Source organism: Athene noctua, chromosome 1 (genome assembly GCF_965140245.1).
Source record: "Athene noctua chromosome 1, bAthNoc1.hap1.1, whole genome shotgun sequence".
NCBI classification, from domain to species: domain Eukaryota; kingdom Metazoa; phylum Chordata; class Aves; order Strigiformes; family Strigidae; genus Athene; species Athene noctua.
Genome location: NC_134037.1, coordinates 114,596,096 through 114,602,095, shown reverse-complemented (window position 1 = coordinate 114,602,095; position 6,000 = coordinate 114,596,096).

Genomic DNA, 6,000 nt, shown 5'->3' with positions numbered 1-6,000 from the left:
GAGTCACTCACTCAGCAAACATGTCTCTTTGAAGGACTGCCTTATCTTGCAGCTTTAGTAGGCACAGGGTATGCACACACCGGCTTACCAGGACAGAAGGCAGGGGGTGCCCTCAAGACTCATTTCCTTCTCTCCTGTGCTTTCAAAAGAGTTTGGTCCCTTTTCATACCTCCTGTAATGTCTCCAAAAGTTTCCCCATGGGGGAGCTGCCAGAAGACCCCAGACCTATTGCTCCAGAAGCAGAAGTTTGCTTTGCCCACTCCCTAGCCACGCTGCAGGCCCCTTCTTATCTGCACAACCCACCTTACGGCAGGTTACCATACACCAAGCAGGAATATCCAATAGCATGATGCTAACATGTGATAACACGATTCCTACATCCTTCCTACCATGGATGAAGCCATCAGAGGAAAGAAAGGCAGAAGCTGTCACCATGTCTGTCTTTCACCAAAGCAATCTTATCTCTCACCAACTATCAGTCAGGGCATCTGTCCTCTGAGTGTCCTTCCTCCTTTTTTAGCTCCTCTCTAACCAGAGCCAGGTGGTTTATTTACAAAGATTTCTCCACTAAGACACAGGGATGTTTGTCTTCCACAGAGGACTCCCTGTTTGCTTTGTGCCTTCCTCTGGTTGTTGTGTGCACTGAGGAAGCTTTGGCAGTGAAGACTTGCATACTCGCACATCACTGCTTCTATGATTAACCAGTTTCTGTAGACTAAATAACACTGCCTGAGGAAAGTTTTTCAGCCAAGCATCATCTTTCTTCCTTCAGCGCACATCCTCCAGCTTGCAATTTCACTCAAGCAGACAAACATTACATGCACAGTTCCAAGGACAACAAATAAATGTTGCATTTTCCCTCTACCCAAGGCTGAGCCAGGCGCAGCATCCAGGTGCCACGTTATGTTTTGCACTTGGTTTAATGCAGTCCAAAGGATTTTCTAAGTCACCCTCTCCACAGTCCCTTGAAGGGTCTGACAAAGGAGGGCTTGTAAGTGGGTGCATCCATAATGCAAAAGATGAGCAGACACACAACCATCAGTGCTTTTTTTTGAGCACTGGCTCTATTGGCATTGCCTCCCTCTTTCCCTGTGCAAAAGGCCAAGCTCTGGTTGTCCTTTTTGCCAATTCTTGCCACAGAGGAAGGAGACACTGTCCTGCAGTCTAATGCGAGAAATGATTCATTTGCTCTCCCCTGAGCCATGTTCCTTAGCCTCTTCCTTTAATAAAAGGATGGCCAGGTCCCTCTAGAAAATAAAAGACAGACTCCATGCTGCACACAGTTGCCAGAATGGTTGTCACTGACAACTGAATTGAAGATCAGCAAGACAATCTCTATTTTAATTTATTGCCTTTAATTGCACCCTTTTGTTTTTCTCTTTGCACACACATAATGGACAGACAAGGCTTTTCTTTTTCACATTGTCATGTTGACATCAGTGAGTGGTTTCCATGTCACCTTGCATGTTTTACAGGCCATAGGACTAGAAACACTGTGAGGACCAGGCAGCCTTGAAGAAACCCAGCCAGGCCCTACATCAATGAGCCAAATGGTGCCAGCCCATACCCAAAACACCAGCCCCAGGGTTGAAGCAGGCTTTCTGTAATAGATAGATGCAAAGCCTAAAAATTCCAGTCTCACATCAGGGCAGAGGAACCACATTGTGCCAAGGTGAAGACATCTAAAACACAGACTGTCAGTTATCAATGGGAAAATAAAGCAGCACGTTTTACTTGTGCAAATATACCTAGGGAGGACTGGTATAGAAAGGAGGAGGTGGCACTCTGTGGTCAGTCATAAAACGAAGATGTGAATCAGGTCGCTGCATGTTGACTCCAGACAGACGTCATAACCCACCATATGGAGGGCTAGGCAAACATAGCTAGAGAGCCCTATCAGTGTAAATCAGCCTTGCATTCATGCAAGTCAACACAGTGATGTCAGGTTACATCAGAAGACACTCTCCCAATGTGAGAAGAAACAGTACAAGAGGGCTGTTTGAACTGAACTAGGATTGCATCATTCTGCACTGCATAAAAGCTGGGCTGTGGCAAATCCGGGAACAGCTGCCAGGGAAATCCTGGAGTAGCTTCAAGGCGGATCCAGGAGTTTAACCCCTTGGATTTTGATGCTGTTCCCCATCACACTGGGTGCCAAAGATGCCTCAAATTCACCCACATCATCCCTAGGAGCAATTCCCAAGAGGTATTCCCAGAGGCCTCACTGCTGATTTAACAACGTGCAGCATTAGGAACAACACAGCTCAGTTAAACATAAAGGAAGTACCACACCATGTCAAAAGCAACAACAGCTGGTGTACAATGAGAAGTTGAAGAGCACAGCTCCCTTTCCTCTCCAGCCAGGACACCTCCCATAACACCATGGTCTACCTGCAGGAGTATGCTCTGGAGCCTTGAAACAGCAAGTTTAACTTCATGAGCATCAGCACAAAAACTTGGCCCAGAAAAATATCGCCAAGCAGAGGTTAAATCTCACCGAGTTCTCCAGACATGGTTTTCTCTGTTTCTGTTCAGCACCTAACACAACTCAGGACTGCAATAGTGTGGACAGACAGGACAGCAGTGGGACAGAACCAGACCTGAACTAGACAACTGACAAACCTGTCTCTGGAGGAAATGAAGTCCTGATCCAGTGGTCCACAGGTGATCAGTAACCACTGGTGTACATCAGTGGTAATCTGCTCATCTGACCTCTGAAGTGACCAGAGGGAAGAAAAAGTACTGGTGATAGGTTAGGTATTCATGCCTAGCAGCAACCAGCAGCTCAACCTTCATACAACTCGATGTTAACAGTGATGGCTTGACTAAGCTGATTAACCCACTGCTGACTTGTCTGGTCTCAGCTCCTGAAGGAGCTGCATCCTCTCACAGAGCTGGCAGTGGGAAGATAGCACCAATATGTCCTGACAGATCTTTCCCAAACCAAATATCTTCCCCACCTCATAAGGATAGGCCAGCTCTAAAAACATCTAGGTATTTGCAGAAAGAGGTGGCCAGCTACTAGAGCTTCACAGACAACCCAAGCTGGTGTTCCCACCTCCAGTAATAGCAGCCAGGATACATCTCAGATTGCCAGGTGGAGAACAGAGACCCACCACAGAAGAGTTGCCTCCTGCCCCAAGAGGTCCAAGGGAAGGAAAGGCAAAGACCTTCCTCAGCAAACAGTAGAGAGAAACAGGAATAAGAGTAGCTGCAGAGTTAAAAGGAGAGGCAGATACTGTAAATTTGCTAAATATCTTACTCCCAAGTGAAAATCCCTCCTGCTTCTCACATTAATCAGGGCACTTAAAACTAGTCCTAACCAGCTGCTCCCACTTCCTTTGTCCAACTCTTCTTCAAACGCACAAGCAGCCCACTAAGAAACAGAGCAAATATGTGCAAAGATTTGCAGACAAAAACCAAGACCTTTGGAAAACACCCTGCAGAAGCAAGCACCCCTCTCCCAGCACAGATGCAGCTGTGCTTTACAGTAGGACAGTTTCCAATGTTTTCCTTCTCTGTGCAGACAAGGGATTTCCTGTCCTCCATGGCAACAACCTTGCATTTACTGAAGGAGGCTGTGCCAATAATCTCCACAGCAGAATGAAAAATTTTAAAGTGGCACTGCCTGTTAGCTCAGGGTGTGTTTTCCACTCTGCTGAGCAGGGGTAGATGTCCAGCGCTGCACTGCCTACACAAGGGTTATTAGTTTCTCAAGCACTAGCAATGGAAATCTGAGTAAGTCACTAGCCACCACCACCTCCCAGCAAGAGCTGTCTGTGCACCTTCCAAAGGACGAGGTTTTTCTAACAAGTGAACAGTTATCAGTTCAAAGATGGCCCCCATCGTGCAGACAGCCCTGGATTTACATGGCCCAGGTTTTCCCACTGCAGGCTTAGAAGTAACAACAACCACTCTCTCCTGAAAGAGAGTGCACTTACTGCACCAGTGCTGGTCCAACAGTTTCAAAACACAGCTGAGCTAAGCGTCCCCAGCAAGGTCTCCCCTCTTCAGCCCCTCTGAGTCACCCTTGCACAGGCCTGCGTGCTTCTCGGCTCCAGGAACACAGATTGAGTGCACTGACTTGGCAGAAAGCCTCTCCATTTTGGCCAATCTCATGCCATTTTAGTGAGTTACATCAGCTTGGCATGAGGCCACGTGAACATCAGGACCAGCCCAAGGGATGCAACAGGAACAAAACAGGAGGGGAAGTGAGGCCATCCCCTTTCAGTGGCAGCAAGCTTGTGATGAAACTGTATCCGTTGCTGTCTCAAATTTAACTAGACAAGTTAACTTTACTAGAACATCTCTCCTAACCTGCTCATTAACCTCTTATGCCTAAAGAGGTTTTGTTTAGCAAGGCCTTCAAGGAGGAACACAAAAGAGCTGGAAGCCCCTAACTAAATTATAACAAACCTGAAGTATATTTTTGGGCTGGGTCACAGATGCAGTCTAAACCTGTGCTGTTTTTCAGAGCCAGGCTTTTCCTTTAAAAAAAAAAAAAAAAAAAATCAAACAAAATCCCCCCCAAGAGGGAGCAGAACAAACGATCCAAACTAAACCAGACATGATAAAGCTGTACGTTGTTTTCAAAGCAGGTAGTAGGCTAGCATTAAACAGGAACCTTAAACTCCTTTTCTACCCTTACTTTAGTGAATCAGACTCTCAGAGGCATTTTCCCACACAGAACAGGCTTAGGAAAATTTTTTAAGTAACAGCAAAGCAACACTAAACACAAGAAACAGAAAGGGAATGAGAATCCCTTAACTGATGGAGGAACAGTTCTACAGCCTAACCTAAGTTAAGGTGCTGTAAGCAGTAAGTGCACACAATCCGGCCACTACATTCTGCCTCTGAGCACTGACAAGAGGCTAAAGCGTCATCAGAGAAGCACTCACAATGCATTTCCACCTGCCTAGAACTCCACCACTCTCTCTTGCAGAAAGTGACCTTGCAATTCCACTGCCAAGTAAAACAGACCCACAAAAGAGAGCACTAAAAGTCATTCAAACAGACACATTTCACTGCATTGGAGTGGAGGCAGAACAGTCACACTAGAAGTTACCATGTCTCCACAGAAGAGCAGTAAACCACAGCCAAGGGACAGCCAAACTAAAATCACAAGCACTTATTTGACTACTTCCAACAGCAGCGGATAGAGAGACAGCAGGAACTCTGGAGTAAAATTTCAGATCCAAGTTAAGTTTCTGCCTCTGACAAAAACTCCCCGTGGAACAACAGGCAAATCACCTTTTCCATACTCTACCTGAATTCCCTCCCCCATAAAATAGGCATCGTTCTTGCTTGTCTGTTCGAGTTACAAAGCAGTCCTAGCAGGGATTATTTTTAGCACACAAGCACAAAAACCCAGCTGAGCTGGACTCTGATCTCAGCTAGGTCCTCTCACCAGCTTTGTAATATAAAAAGTAAACAAAAAGCAAGGCTAAGCCCACACCAGAGCTCAGCCACTGGACAGGATTTTGATAACAGATGAACCACAATTTCCAGAAAACAGAGCTGCAGGCCCAAAGATGGAGCCAGGCAACAGTCTGAGGGATTAAAATGGATCACCAGTGCCTGCATTCATTCACTGGTGACCAGTGAGCTGCAAACAGACAGATTTCAAATCCGTTTCAGATATTCCACTGTCACCAAGCGATGACGCAGGTGTTTAAGATCGTAAGTTGAAATAACTCATAACTGCACACTCAGACATAGCAGCAAGTGCTGGGATAGCAGGAAAGTACTGAGAGCTACATCCAAGAATGGGAACTCTGCAGAGCTCTTTGCTTCACAGCATAAACAAGCAGCTCCTCCCAATCTTTTGAGACCGCAAGTGCCAGGAACAATTAAATACCTGCCGAGAAAACCTTCCCAGCTTCATGCTTTGAGAAATTCACATTTGCTGCTATCAGAAGTGTAGTAGAAGGCTACAAAACTGCTAGAGGTCAGGGTCTCAGATCAGAGCTCCCCTACAGAGTATGCAGTCAAGAAGAAACA